This window comes from Astatotilapia calliptera, chromosome 2 (assembly GCF_900246225.1).
Source record: "Astatotilapia calliptera chromosome 2, fAstCal1.2, whole genome shotgun sequence".
Classification (NCBI taxonomy): Eukaryota; Metazoa; Chordata; class Actinopteri; order Cichliformes; family Cichlidae; genus Astatotilapia; species Astatotilapia calliptera.
The window spans coordinates 14,338,439-14,354,962 of NC_039303.1; the positions used below are offsets into that span (position 1 = coordinate 14,338,439).

General features: G+C 46.0%; 1 long non-coding RNA gene across 1 annotated transcript; it reads right to left on the reverse strand.

Moving 5' to 3' along the window:
• Nucleotides 1–13,485: 13,485 nt before the first annotated feature.
• Nucleotides 13,486–15,271, reverse strand: LOC113028943 (uncharacterized). Its single transcript, XR_003273312.1, has 3 exons — nt 14,845–15,271; nt 14,495–14,647; nt 13,486–14,093 (listed from the first exon to the last, which is right to left on the reverse strand). It is a non-coding gene; the product is annotated as an uncharacterized LOC113028943 (long non-coding RNA).
• Between the last annotated feature and the right edge of the window lie 1,253 nt (nt 15,272–16,524).

Below are 16,524 nucleotides of genomic sequence, written 5' to 3' on the forward strand. Positions count from 1 at the left end.
AGAATTTACGCCAGTGTTCTGTTATATTTTAGACAGCAAGGAGTAGACGGCTGAGTTTATTAAACTCCACCAAGACAGCGATGACGCAAATCTGAAGGCTAGACCGCCCAATTTCACAGCCGCTCACTTCCTACATAGACTGCGAAGGACAGGTCCTCAGGAGGATGCAGCCTATGAATTTGGACACCTCATGTGACCAATAACATGGCTGCTGTGAGGTCACTGTACTAACAGAGCGTCCAGGAAGGCAGAGCTCCAGTTTAAACTTGTAGTTACAAAAACTATGATGGTCAAGTCGAACATTTAAAAAGGTGATCTTAAATACAAAGGAGGATGTGCCTTAGCGATAAGGTGAGTTTTGCTTTAAAACGTCAGCACATTCTACCTGCCGCTCACACTTACCCCCCTCTTTTACCTGTTTCTGCCCCCTGGGGCATCTTAACACCTCTGGCTGATCTCCCCTCCTGCACACACACTGCGGATGCTGCACAAAACACAGGTCAGTTAAACACACATTCACATACATATCACACATTGCTCATATACAGCAATAACTCTGTCATTTTCATTTCTCACACACACACACACACACACACACACACACACACACACACACACACACACACACACACACACACACAATTTTCCCCATAAGAGCATTCCCATCTATTATTGAGCAGTCAGCCATCATTTGAGGGCCTGAAGGTTACTGACATCAATAACCCTGCTGGTAGCCATGAGACAGTGACACACACACACACACACACACACACACACACACACACACACACACACACACACACACACACACACACACACACACACACACACAGAGCTGGTCACATGATGGAAAATCCAGCACCAGCAACATCCCCAAAGAGGAATCACAGCTCCAACCTGCAGCGTTTCAGAGTCTCGGCATGGATGGATGGTTTGTGTATGGAAAAAATCCTTTTCCCGTTTTACATGGAAGAATTTCACTGACATGTAGAGCAACTTCAGCACCAACCACCTTTGACCCAACACACCGTCTTGTTGCTTAACATCCGTGCTGGCTTGTTGCAAAAGCCAATGAAACACATGTGTGTTAAACACCAGGACAATTGACAGACATGGGAATCCACAGTCGACGGAGCGTTGGTTTTCTTCTACACATAATCTACATTTAATTTAGAAAGATTTGAGGTTTATAAAATACTTCCCAAAAGCTACACAGATGTTGGTGACCCTGGTACTCTGAGTACTTGAAGTTTCATGACGATTAACTAACGTGTGGGGAGGGACAGACAACCTACGATGATTTTGTTCCTTTTCTGAGTGGACACATCCCAAGTTCTCTGAGCTCTGCTTCATTTTTGTTTCAATACCCATCCAGGAGCAGACGGAAGGAGGTGCTGAGAGCAGGAGGTGATGACTTGGAAAACAGACAGCGAAATGAGACGAAGGAGACGACAGCAGTTGGTGTGTGTTTGTGTGAAAACCAACATTAAACGTGATTTTATCACAGCTCCATCAACGACTGTAAGTCAAGATGTAATTTCACAGTGCTAACTCCACCCCTTTCATGCGAATGCACGGGTCAAGTCCGGGTTAACTCAGCCAGTTAATGACCAGCTTATCACTGATGCATGAAGGTCAGTGCTGACCATCTCAGCCACACTGATGTGGAAACGGATTCATTTTCAGTGAGAGAAGAATGAAAACTTGCACAGCGCTGACTTTGACGGTCTCCGGTGTCGTGTGTGTGCTGGCAGCAGTGCTGAATCATGCTATTTATGTTTCACTTTGGGGGACTATTAATCTTGTGAACACTCTTCTGCATGCAGCATGGAGTGTGTGTCTGAGCCCAGTGTGTCACAGTGTGTTGCCACTCTTCACTGCGCAGGCTACATCTGTGTTAATGTTCTGTCCAGCTTCAAACATGCTCCAAACGCTGTTTGATGGACGCGTACACCACGCGTTGTGAACGTGATGTATTTTAATTAAACATGAACTTTAATGATTTCTAAATATTTCCTTCTGTTTTTTTTCACAGAGATCTTTCGGACAGACGTGCAGACGGCTGGATGCGCTGCAGCATGAAAAACAAGAATGATGTGATGAAATATCAACTCTGATTTCATGTCTTTCACCTGCATTTACCTGTAAAATGATTTGGAAGTTTTCTCACTTTTACCCATCACTGTGTGATGCCTCGCTGCTCTCAGCCAATCAGCACACAGAGAGAGAGAGAGCTGCTCTTGTACCAGGACAGCAGCACAGGTATGGAAGGGTTCTGATTCTGGAGAACGTGTGACCAGGTTAGAAGCAGTGAGCTGGCCTTTTTGTGTCTGTATGAAACTAAACTTACACTAAAACTGTTGGTCCCGTCTGCTGCTCTGATTGTTACCATGGAGACTGGTAGACGCCCCCCCACCCCCCGATGTCACTGACACATCTGGAGTTACTGACTCAGGGAGACTTCCTTCATCCTCTTCTTCATCGCTCTCACACCAGCAGAACGCTGCTGATCTGACATCCTGCCACTGGCCTGTCCACTCGTATCCCCGCTCGTCCATCACGGCTGCCAGGCCGGAGGCTGCATGCACTCCTGGCCCGAGCTTTCAGACGCCGTCACCTTTGACCTGAACGTGTCACCAATTGTCGAGTTTTTGTGGAGTCTTTTTGTTGATGAGTAACACAACAGGATGCGGCTTTCACACCTTTTCTCCTCTGCTGTCATTTTGTTTCCTGTCCTTAGTCGTGGCCTCATCAGCTTTATCCTCACTGCTCTTTCCGTCAGCAGGTGATCGTCCTTCTCTGCTTGTTGTGGGTCTGCTTGCTGCTGCGTCTGAACACTGAGGTGCATCACAGATAGAATGAATGGACTGGCATATATGCAGCACTGTTACTGATGCCTGAGCGCTCTCTAACACACTCACACCCTGGTGGATGCATCAGCAGCAGCTTGGAGTTTAGCGTCTTACAACAGGACTGCAGGGGTCAGGGAGCAGGGGGGTGAGGCTGTAGTCTGACATGGTGCTTCAGTTAGTCTTGTTAGCTGAGAATGATCTTGGGTGTGACAGAAGAACTCTGAGAACACACTCAGCACCACTAATGCTCCTCTTAGGTTGACTTGTGAAGGGTTGCAGGAAGACGTGCATCACCCCCACAGCGCCACCTACAGGAGCACGAGGGAGGAAACAGGATCCAGCTTTACTGGATTTAAACATGTCAGCACTGTAGCACTGATGTCACAGAGATCATCACTTCCTCATTAAAGCAGTGTTTCTATGGCAACTCTCTGGCATGCTCAGTTTCTCTTCTGAACTTTCCATTGTTGTTTTGGTGTATTGTTAAATTGCAGCTGTTCTGCAAAGGAACCAGAGCACAGGAGAGTGCAGAGCTCTTCAGTGAAAGTGATGGATCCTGAATAAAGTCAAAGGATGAAGACGGTAAATCCACTCATCTGAGCTCAAACATGACGCCGACGCAGACTCTTTGACCATAAACTGAAACAAACGACTTCAGCGACTGAACACAGCTAACAGTTGCATCCCACTACCTGCTTACTGCTGAGACAGCAGCCTAACCCGAGGCCAAGCCTCCAAGTGTCGATGGTGCAGCCACAAATATCTGGATTATATCCAGGTGGAGACTTCCTGTTCTGCAGGCTGTCGTCATTTACAGTTTGACTGAGTGCACATTCACACGTACACCCAGTGGGAGGTGGCTGTTATGAAGGGTTTGGTCCGCAGAGACCAAACCAGTTTGGTCTGTATCAGGCTGTAAACATGTTTATTTTAACATGGAAGTCTATGGGGCCTGACTCACTGCTGCCTCTGCTGGACACCAGAGAAGCTGCAGGGTCAGAGGTTCCTCTGGAACACCAGCCTCAGTTTATTCACAGTGTGGGAAGTTGAAATTCATGGAAACCACTGACTCACATGGTATTTGAGGTGTGTCGAATGCTTCGTGATGTGAACGCATGCCCTGAGCAACATGCAAGAAAATATTTCGAAATCATAAATATTCATAAACCAGGAAGTTACTGTCTCACCTGTTCACTAACCTTAACCTGGTGTGAGGAAGACGTGGAGGCTGATAATGTCAGTCATGGATGATTGGTGGATGCAACCTTAGAACTGCTCCCGCCTGTTGGGCTCAGAATAAAAATCAGAGGGCCAACCTGCTGATGGACCACATGATGCATCATCAGCTGGAAAACATCTGTTTGTGTCTCCCAACACACCTCCAGTGACCTCTGACCTCAGCAGCACACTCTTCATCCTCACAGCTTCCTAAAATTCCATCTGTGGGTGTGTGTGTGTGAGTGACACTGAGTCAACCTGTTGAGGATGCCTTCTCGACTACCCTGGTGGGGAGGGTCAAGCACAGCAGCTGGTGTAAAAACAAACACATGATGTCACCCATGTCATCACAGCCCGACCTATGTGGGCACGCACACGCGCACACACACACACGCACGCACGCACGCACGCACGCACGCACGCACGCACGCACACACACACACACCTTGTGCACTTTTCTGTTGCACTGTTGCGTCTGTATCATTCTGTTCTGTCTTTGTTTTGTTTTTTTGCTCTTAATGCAGTCGTATTGATTGTGTGTCACATGCAGCACTGTGGTCTTGGAGGAACACTGTGTTGTTTGTTTCACTGTGTACTGTACCGCTGCACATGGTTGGAATGACAATATAGCCACTTGACTTGACTTGAATATTCCAGATTCCTGATCAGGAATGCTGATCTTCTGGTTTCTTGCTTTAGGACAAAATCAAATTTTGGAAAATAAGTGTACCTGTAAGATTTGTTTACTGCATCAAATACCAGCTTATTAATAATAATAATAGTCCTAACTATTGGTTATGCTCACGTATAATGACTCTTGTGCAACACGTCAGGCCACGTGCCAGCTAACAGCTACACCCTCTAAGGTGGTGGAGCTCGCTGTTTGGCAGGTAGGATAGCTTCTGTATGCTAAAAAATGTAATCGTGATTTAATCGTGTAGCTCACGTAGTAGAGCAGGTCACCTACTCACCCGAAGGTTTGTGGTTCGATCCCAGGCTCCTCCAGTCTACATCCCAAATACCCTTGGGCAAGATACTAACCCCATGTTGCCGTCTGATGCATCCATCGGAGTGTGAATCCGAGTGAATGTTAGATAGAAACACTAAAAACTTTAGATAAGGTGAATGGATATGATTGGGTGAATGCACAAGTTGTACAAAGCGCTTTGGGTGCTCAGTGAGAGTAGAAAAGTGCTATACAGTGGGGCAAAAAAGTATTTAGTCAGCCACCGATTGTGCAAGTTCCCCCACTTAAAATGATGACAGAGGTCAGTAATTTGCACCAGAGGTACACTTCAACTGTGAGAGACAGAATGTGAAAAAAAAATCCATGAATCCACATGGTAGGATTTGTAAAGAATTTATTCGTAAATCAGGGTGGAAAATAAGTATTTGGTCAATAACAAAAATACAACTCAATACTTTGTATCATAACCTTTGTTGGCAATAACAGAGGTCAAACGTTTACTATAGGTCTTTACCAGGTTTGCACACACAGTAGCTGGTATTTTGGCCCATTCCTCCATGCAGATCTTCTCGAGAGCAGTGATGTTTTGGGGCTGTCGCCGAGCAACATGGACTTTCAACTCCCGCCACAGATTTTCTATGGGGTTGAGGTCTGGAGACTGGCTAGGCCACTCCAGGACTTTCAAATGCTTCTTACGGAGCCACTCCTTTGTTGCCCGGGCGGTGTGTTTTGGATCATTGTCATGTTGGAAGACCCAGCCTCGTTTCATCTTCAAAGTTCTCACTGATGGAAGGAGGTTTTGGCTCAAAATCTCACGATACATGGCCCCATTCATTCTGTCCTTAACACGGATCAGTCGTCCTGTCCCCTTGGCAGAAAAACAGCCCCATAGCATGATGTTTCCACCCCCATGCTTCACAGTAGGTATGGTGTTCTTGGGATGCAACTCAGTATTCTTCTTCCTCCAAACACGACGAGTTGAGTTTATACCAAAAAGTTCTACTTTGGTTTCATCTGACCACATGACATTCTCCCAATCCTCTGCTGTATCATCCATGTGCTCTCTGGCAAACTTCAGACGGGCCTGGACATGCACTGGCTTCAGCAGCGGAACACGTCTGGCACTGCGGGATTTGATTCCCTGCCGTTGTAGTGTGTTACTGATGGTGACCTTTGTTACTTTGGTCCCTGCTCTCTGCAGGTCATTCACCAGGTCCCCCCGTGTGGTTCTGGGATCTTTGCTCACCGTTCTCATGATCATTTTGACCCCACGGGATGAGATCTTGCGTGGAGCCCCAGATCGAGGGAGATTATCAGTGGTCTTGTATGTCTTCCATTTTCTGATGATTGCTCCCACAGTTGATTTTTTTCACACCAAGCTGCTTGCCTATTGTAGATTCACTCTTCCCAGTCTGGTGCAGGTCTACAATACTTTTCCTGGTGTCCTTCGAGAGCTCTTTGGTCTTGGCCATGGCGGAGTTTGGAGTCTGACTGTTTGAGGCTGTGGACAGGTGTCTTTTATACAGATGATGAGTTCAAACAGGTGTCATTCATACAGGTAACGAGTGGGGGACAGAAAAGCTTCTTACAGACGACGTTACAGGTCTGTGAGAGCCAGAGATTTTCCTTGTTTGAGGTGACCAAATACTTATTTTCCACCCTAATTTAAGAATAAATTCTTTACAAATCCTACCATGTGAATTCATGGATTTTTTTTTCACATTCTGTCTCTCACAGTTGAAGTGTACCTCTGGTGCAAATTACTGACCTCTGTCATAATTTTAAGTGGGGGAACTTGCACAATCGGTGGCTGACTAAATACTTTTTTGCCCCACTGTATAAGAATCAGTCCATTTGGTATTTACTCACATGATCTTGGACTAAAAGAAACATTTGTTTGATGACCATTTGATGTAGCAGAGCGGCAGATAGGTGTCTGCTCACGACAGGTGAGGGCATATCCAAATATGCTTTTCAAAGAGTTTTATATTTACAGGTAAAGGCCCTGCAGAAATCCAGAGAAAACCAAAAATGATTGCCTACGAGCAGCACCTGGAAACAGTGGCAAGGAAGAACTCCCTTTTAACAGGTAGAGACCGTGACTGGTTGGGGGTAGGGGTTAAAGAGAAGAGAGCAGAGGGTAAAAAAAAAAGGAAGTAGGTCAGGACCCAGAAATCAAACACCTGGAGCTGTTTGTACCTCCGAGCTAGCAGCATGTTCATGAGCTAGCTATAACTTCTTCAGGTTTCCCTGTAAAACAGCAGGAACGCCGTTAAGTACGAGCGGGCTGTCAGTTCAGGTTAGCCGACACAGAAGACGTGGCCCCGCCAGGTCGGTCTGTTTCTCGTGAACAAAACTAATGTGTAGTAAAAAGAGTAAAAGCACTTATATTGGTGTGCACAAACATCCAGATCTGACTGATAAATGTAAAAAATGAGGTGGACAGAAATCTATCACAGCGTCAGCTAGGCCCCGCCTCTTTCTCTTTGACAGACGTGTGATTAGCAGGTGGAGAATTCTTGATGGAAGGCTGCAGCTGCAGGTGTGGTGAAGCACACAGGTATGCAACCAATTAAACAATTCCCTCGTTGTTCTTGAGACACACGTGTAATATGAAGCGTGGCCACGCAGCAGGTGCAGCATCACATGCTCGATCCTTCCTCTCGCTGAACATGTGCAGTTCATCATGGAGGTCTGAAAGAAGGCTGAGTGTGAGCCGGGAATGTGATATTTACCTGGATTTATCCGCGTGGGACTGTGGAGGGCGGATCGTTGGGTCTGCGGTGCAGCGCCGCTTCCCATGGCTCTGATTAGATGGCATCTCCACCACAGGCTCAGCTCTGTTTGGGTTCCACTGGGAAAGCTTTCTGCTGGCTGCTTACACTGAAACACTCGGCTGTTTAGGGACAGAGCCGAGTCAGCGGCGCCGTTGACATGTAATCCTTGTCATAACAGACTGAAGGATGCGTGTCATCACGTCCACGGGAAGGTGAACGCACTCCAAGGAATGAGGCGGCGCTGAAGGCGTGTCAGCTGACTTCCTGCGTTAGTTTGAATGACGTGCGGCAGCTGCGTGTTTTATACTCTACCCTGATTTGTTCTTTATCAACTTTATCAACCCCTAACCCACCTCCAACTGGAGGCAGGGCCCAAACCTTCATCCTAACCCTAACCCATTGGGAGACTCTCCAAATACTACAATAATAGGACAACACCCCTTGGCGGTGCTATGCCAAAATAAAGGTTGTTACACACTGCAGCTACAAGCAGCACCGTCATGGAAAAAGAAAACCTCTCGTTCAGGTCTCAGAGTATGTCTCACACCTGCTGTATCTGTATGAAGGAGACGACACAGGGGCTGCTGACTGACAGGTGGACTCACACAGGTGAAGCTGATGAGGGCGGGACCAATAGTCACAAAGGAAGCAAGACTGCATCCCACTGCAAGTTTCTTAGAGGGGATGGATTTTGAAGTTTTCCAGCTTTTCCTGCCGATAGTAGAAAGTACATATGAGGCAGCAGCTCTTGTTTCTAATACTCTGATATCTCGGAGATTAAATGAACAGTTAAACTTCTTTCGCCGGTCCGTCCCACTCGATATTAAACCATGCTGTACATCAGGTGTGTCTGTATTACTGCTCTGAGTTGTTTCAATTGGCCATATTTGTGTTGTTTCTGCTCCGCACACACTCGGGTCAGAGTGGATCTGCTTCTGAGCTTCAGACTGAGTGTGTGTGATCCCGCAGGCGTGTTGAAGCTGCTGCTAACATTCTCCTCAGGCCTGCCTTTGTCTGCTCTCTGCTTAAGAATAAAGTTTTATGATTGTGCGCTGGAACAATAAAGCGGGCTCTTTACAGCCGGGCTGGAGACTTCACGTGACGTTCAAGGGCACCTCGACAATACGTTATGAGGCAGTAAGGAAGTGCTGCTGACCTTGGTATTCGAGCCAACGATCTTACAGTCAGAGAGCGTTCCCATGAAGACGAGCCTGCTGCTGTTTGCTGATAAAGAACGATATCTCAGAGTGCTGCGGCGTGTCAGCAGATCTCTGCGGCTCCATGATGAGGACTTTTGTTATCAGGTCACCGGGACGCACAGAGGCAGCATAAACACCACACCGGGAGAAGCCTTAACCCCAGCAGGGGTCCTGAAATCACACAAAGTCAGTTTCTGTCAGATCTGTAAACACAACAGCAGAGAAAAGCACAGCCAGTGTGCTGTGACACACTCATCTTTACAGGTGTGTGAGGAAAGCCTGTGCCTGGCTGCAGCATGTGACTGAGCCCACCTACACAGATGTCAGCCTGATGTCTGCAGCTGGACAGATGTGGTAGTATAAGTACTCAGATAGGGGGAGGGGAGGTTTGTGATGGCTCAGTGCATTAATCCAGCATGCTGCAGACTGTCTGCGTCATCACACACATGCACACACACTTTAACCTTCACTCACAAGCCTCCGAGTACGGAATGCACACAAATCAGTCATCGCGATAAAACCTCCTGCTCACCCGTCCTGAGGGTCGAGGGTGTGGCCTCTGTGATTCACGCTCAGGTCCTGCACATGCTCAGTCACACTGGGAGTTAAAAGGCCTGGTCATGCCTCTTATCAACACCTGCAGCCTATGTCAGCTTTTTATGTTCAGCTCCATCGCTGTAACCTGGGGCCTGTTCTTCGTACGTCGCTTACTACATCCAAGATCAAATGACACATCCAAGACCAAACCATCGCGCTAACCATGAGCTCGCTAATCCGGCTCCCCGAACACACCTGCTGTTGACGATTAGTACAGCTGGACGCAGTAATGTGACATCACTGGGTGTCGTAAAAGGGGCTACGCATCGATAGTAGAAACATTGATCGGCAACCCGCTGATTGGTCGGCGAAAATGTCGAAGGAGCGCGCTCGGTATTTTCCGGCAGCAGAGCAAGAACTCATGAGTGAGGGATTTCAGGAGTTTCAGAGTTTAATGAAAATGCAAGAGAACACTGCAAAGGCTGCAAAAGCAAGGAGAGAGGGGCTGGCAGAAAGTTGCTGACAAATCAAACTCGTAGGTAATTTAATAATAATAATAATAATGGATTGGGTTTATATAGCGCTTTCCAAGGCACCCAAAGCGCTGTACGATACCACTATTCATTCACTCCCACATTCACACACTGGTGGAGGCAGCTACGGTTGTAGCCAGGCTGCCATATCGCGCCATCGGCCCCTCTGGCCAACACCAGTAGGCGGTAGGGTAGATCTATCATATGACACTATATTGTCCAATATCATATGGCATTATATTATATTATAATATGTTATATTATATCCCCTTTCACATTAGAGCCACAACAGGACCCACAAGAACATGGGAACAAGTAAAAGTGGAATACAGGAGTATTCTACAGAATGGTAATATTTATCTCTTAGATTGCTTTTCGTCTCTTGGCAAGGTAATACTGGCCTGTAATACTCTGTTAGTTTGTTCATAACAGCAACCAAGAAAAGGGCAGAGGAAAAAAAGACAGGTGGTGGTCCTGCACCCCCTCGTCAACAAGTTGGTTAAGTAAATAATACCCTCACGGGAATATCGATATCTCTCAATGAGCACACTGTCGCGCTGAGCTAAAGGATCCTGTCTATCCCGCAATATACGCTGAATTCTGAGGACTCTCCTTATCAATCTTGCACCTTCCGCAATGGGTTGGTCGCGTATACGGACAGGACATGGCTGCGACAGGCTTCCCAAATCCACCTTCGCTTTTATAGCCGTGGTCTCTCATCTTGATTACACGAAGTAATTTACAATTACTACTCTGAAATATGAATTACATCTGTAATAATCACATACATGTAATAGAATGTTAATAGTACATTTCCCTTTTTTAGGAAATGACCTGTATGTATCTGTGTGACATCAATAAAAGGATCAAGTGCTGCATTATCTTTAGTTACATTGATGTTATTTATTTATGGTGAAACAGTGGTGGAATATCGCTGTTGCTTTCGTATAAATGAAGCGGACATACCTGCGTGGCCGCGATCTAATCCTGTTTACATAAAGTAAACCTGCTCCCGAGCAGGTTTACACTTACGGCTCTGTTGCTATGACAGCAAGTCCCGGATGAGCTTCGGGGAACCGAACGATCCAGGATCACGCAAAATCGTCAACAATCTAATCCAGCTAACTTACTTAGCGAGGTACGAAGAACAGGCCCCAGGACCCAAACAGGAAGCAACAAAAACACAGTGAAATCAGTGAGGGCGGGACAATCACAAAAGTGGGGAAGAAAAGCAGGAAGAAAAATGCAGGACAAGAACAACCTTCAAAGTAAAACAGGAAGTAACCGAAAGAGAAAAAAATGGACTCATGAAGACCTGTACCTTCTTGTGTATTTGACTGTGCTGGATGTAATGTGTATACAGTGGTCCCTCGTTTATCATGGAAGTTACGTTCTAAAAATAACCCACGATAGGTGAAATCCGCAAAGTAGCCAACTTTATTTTTTACAATTCTTATAGATGTTTTAAGGCTGTAAAACCCTTACTACACACTTTATACACGTTTCTTAGACAGGCAAGAAGATTTTCACACTTTTGTCTCTTGTTTAAACACCCTCAAACCTTTGTAGAAAAATAAGTCCAGTGTTATATTATAATCTGAAAAATACGGTAATCTCTATCTTCCTTTAGCATGTCCAGAAGTCCAACTTTTTGTGCGATGGTTAGCATCTTCCTCTGCCTTTTGGGTGCTACCACAGGTGCCTCTGACGGTGTGAAACGTTTTGTCGACATTGTTGTGTTTGTTGAGGAGAAAACTTACAACATACAAACATACAGTACAGCACTTCAGAGTCACACTGCTAGCGATCGAAGATGTATGTAAATTTGATAAGCTGAACGCATTCTGTACTGTACAGGAGATATGGCACGGAGGAGATTGTTTAACGGTGGTCTACAGACACAGAACACAATGCGCTGTAATAAAAAAAAAAAGCATGCAAAATTGCACAAAAAAATCAGCGAAACAGCAAGGCCGTGAAAGGTGAACCGTGTTATAGCGAGGGACCACTGTAGTCACATTCCGTTACTGCCTTACGTTTATGTGGTCAATGTGATACAGAGGCCCTTCAGTAATCTGCATGAATGGAAATGGAAAAAAAACCTGATTATTTTTTTCTTCCTACAGTCAGTTTAGTTCAGTCAGTGTGCGCGAGGGAATGATGGAGCAGTGCGGCTGGAGAAGCGCAGATATGAAGATGACTTTTTTTCCATTTTAAAGGACAAAAACTCCAGAAACGTCTGCACAGATGGCATGCTAACCAATCTGCACAGACTACATGCTAACACATCTGCACAGAGGGCATGCTAACCAATCTGCACAGACTACATGCTAACACATCTGCACAGAGGGCATGCTAACCAATTTGCACAGACCACATGCTAACACATCTGCACAGACGGCATGCTAACACATCTGCACAGACGGCATGCTAACACATCAGGTAACAGCAGCAGCGCTGAGCAGGCAGGGTTGAAGCTCCATGTCTCTGCAGTAGCATCAGGGAGTTGATTGCTTCTCTCTGTCAGGTATAAACTGAGCAGTTCCATCCCTTTCTTCATGATGGGAGCCGTGCACGCTTACACTTGCATTTCTGTGGATTTAAATGCATCAAACATCAGTATGATTGTTGAGCAGTTTTAATTTAATTGTGCATGTTTGAAGCAACTGATATGAGGAATAATTGAAGCCTATGTTCTTGGTGTGCTGCAGATGTGGAGCTGCTGCCTCGTCCCTCTCATGTAGCTGCTGCTGCTGAGAGTCAGGAGATTATGCCCCCCCTCCTTCAGGCCCATTACCATTTTCCTTTCTTCTTTTGTTTCTGTGTGCCTTCATCTTTATATCAGCAGGGTTTTTACAGATTTAGTGATCAATGTGAGCTGTTCTTGTTCTTCTCCTTTGAGAAAAACAGACAAAGGAAGTAAAAATAAATGCAAAGCACAAAAGACTACCAAAATAAAACAAGAAGTAACAGAAAAGGGGAACAGTAATGCAGACGTTATACAGAGAGCAGAGGAAACCGAACTCCAAGAGGCAGAACTGAGACTGAGAATAAAATCATGCAGAGAAATAAACTAAAATAACAGAGCTCAGAACATGCTGGGCAGCAAAGGTGAAAACCAAAAACAAAGTGAACACTCCAATGACCTCGACGGGGCCCCGGCACCAGACGGAGGCTGTGTGCAGCTCCAGCATTGTCCTGTAGGTGGCAGAGTGAGCTGAGGATCTATTTTAAGCTCAGCTGAGCTGAAGGAAAAGATATTTATAGCTCCTGATCTGTTTACTGTTAGCTGCTGAGGCTTTCACACACACAGAGCTAAATATAGCCAGCATCCACCCTCTGCAGCGTACCCTCCTTCCATGCGTCTCTACACACACACACACACACACACACACACACACACACACACACACACACACACACACCTGGGCTTACGTGATGCTCTTACAGACAGAAACATGATTCTGATAGAGTTTCTTAATAAAGGCAGAGATCATAAAGAAATGCATCTGTATATATATTTGTCAGACATGTAGCGAAGCAGCTCTCTTCATCTTCATCATTTCAGCTCTTCGGAGGAGCTCTCTGGTCGAAGCAGCCATCATCAGCTCGGGTAAAACTCCTTTGATGATATTGGTGAAGCAGGCTGAACGCTGCAGCAGCTCGCCGCCTCGTTTCTGCTGAACGCCTGACTCACAGAGTTCATCGGTATACAGAGTGTGTTACAGTGAGCCGCACTGATGTCTCACATCAAAAGCAGCGTGGAAAGGCTCACCCTGTCGGCGAAACATGTGACCCCCTGCTGTTTTTATTCAGTTCATCTGAACTCTTTGGTGTCAGATAAGAAAGAAAAGCACTGCACTCCTTTTATATCACCACTCTTTACTTTAGCTGCTGAACCTGGAAACGATGCTCTGCATCAGCTCATACTCAGCGTGAAAGCAGGAAGTCCCCGACGGAGAGCGTCCACACGATGATTGTTTCACTCTCACTGGCTGATTTCACTTCAACTGTCAGAAAATACACAACAACACAATAAACTCAACACTGAGACAGAAAGAGGCACACACACACACACACACACACACACACACACACACACACACACACACACACAGGTGTGAGATGAATACTTTACTTGTAAACAGGCAGGGTGCACAGGCAAGTACACACATTCTTAACTAGCAGTACACAGACTTGTGTTAGTTGAAGTACTGATTCAAGTAACAGTCAAAGTACAGGTAGTGCAAAGCTAACTGAAACTCCTGCTAAAGTAATATTACAACACGGGAGTTTTTTCTTTTGCTTTGCCTCCACCGTAAACGGAAATCAGCCATTACAGCACGGTGTAAGAAGGTGGAGGAGCTCTCAGTGGCTGTAGTGGCACAGTGTGAAGCTGCGACCAGCTGACCTGTTCAACAACACAGAGTTACAGTCAGCACGGTCCTTATGTTTAAATCCAACTTTCTTCTTCCTCCCTGTGCTCTTTCTTCCCCCTCTCTCCATCTCTGAGTGAGCTTCTCTCATGCTGTGATCCAGCAGCTGGACCTTCAGGTCACACACACTGAGACAAACACACACACCAACAGTTTGTGATAGAAACTACTCCCTTTATGTTTGCTCCTTTTCTGTAGCGATAGTTAGATCCTGAATTATCGCAAACACAACTTTATTAACATCAGGACCATGAATGCCATCAACCCCTGAGTAAAGCGCTTTAAATGATGTATAAATTACAGCTTTCATCTCTATGTGGCATACCTGAAGTATAAGTGTTCACCGATGGTCTTTACAGGAAGGCTGAGAGCAGACTCAACCTGCTGAGGAGACAGAGATCTTTGGAGTGCAAGAGGTGCTTCTGAAGGTGGCGTCGGCCATGTTGTCTGTTGTGTTCCAACAGACAACATGGCCGACAGCCTTTCAGTTGGATAAGCTCATCAGGAAGGCCGCCTCTGTCCCAGTGCAGGGAGTCATGTTTTTTGGAGACTGAAGTGACCGCGAGGGTGTGTTAAGGTATCAGCTGCACCACCTAATCAGTAACATCCAATCAAAATCCTAGAATTGTCCCCTGCACCAAATCTGGAGCTCATCCTTCCTGCACAGTCTGTTAGTATAGTGACCTCACAGCAGCCATGCTACTGGTCACATGATGACATTAAAATGCTCCAAAAGGCTCCAACAGCACAAACAAGGTCCAGAGGTCCAGAGAGACCACAGGTGGCTGTAGCTGACAACTAGCAGCTACAGCCACCTGTGTCATCATCCTTCTGTCAGTCAGAGAGACCACACCCCTAATAATGCAAACTTTTAGCCTTAATATAATTTAAACAGGTGAGTTACAGACACATCCTCCCCTGAACAGCTGTTATATTTCTCTCTGAATTCAGTGTTTCTGTTTCAGGTAAATGTGTTTATTTTAACACTGGAGTGTATGGGGACTGACTCACTGCTGCCTCTGCTGGACGCCAGAGGAGCTGCAGCTTCATGTTTTAGCTTGTTATTCAGTAGAAGGTGAAAACATGTGCACACTGATGATGATGATGCATGAAGAAGAACAGCCGTGTCTCCAGATGTTTAACTGTAAAAGAGGCTGAGTTGGTGTGGGCCTCACAGCTTCGTAAATCATCACAAATATTCAGGTGCTTCTTCTCACGACTAACATCTGATTATGAAATGATGCAATGCCACAAAAAAGGTTTGAGTTTAGTTTTATTGAAGCCACACTCAGTTCTCTGCTGCCGCTGCTGCTCAGATCTCCCACCTGCTGTGTGAAGACTGAGTTCAACATCACAACTCTGGCAGCGCTTCATGCTCGGCTGAGGTCACGCAGCCCTGCAGCATTGAGGAAATCATCAGAATGACTCAGCAGGACCGGCTGAGCAGCAGTTTCATGAAACCACACAGAAACAAAACAGGAAGTACAAACTGTGGCTGCGATTACCAAACACACACACACACACACACACACACACACACACACACACACACACACACACACACACACACACACAGTTAATCTGATCATGCAAACATGCTCTGAGTCTCTGCCACCCTCTGGTGGTGAAAATGCAAACAGCATGCGAGGAAGATGTTGACCTGTTTTCTGATCAGACAGAAAAAGCCAGAAATGTTCACTCTGTGGTTTCCGTGTGTGTATGGGTTCAAATATCTACTTCATCCACAAGAAGAAACACTGCAGCTTCATCTGCATGTCTATTTGGATTAAAACTTCCCAAAATAACTGAGGCTGCATTTAAGGAATGAACCGCTCCTCTCATCCTAAACTGGCCTTCAAGGAGGGGAAATCAGGTAAATGTTATCAGGCTGAGATTTCTGAGTCCATCTGACTAACCCTGAGGACATATGGTATTTTAGGAGAGAAGCATCCTCCTCCTCCTCCTTCTCCTGATGGGAAGTTCTGCTGCTCATTCCTGTGCAATA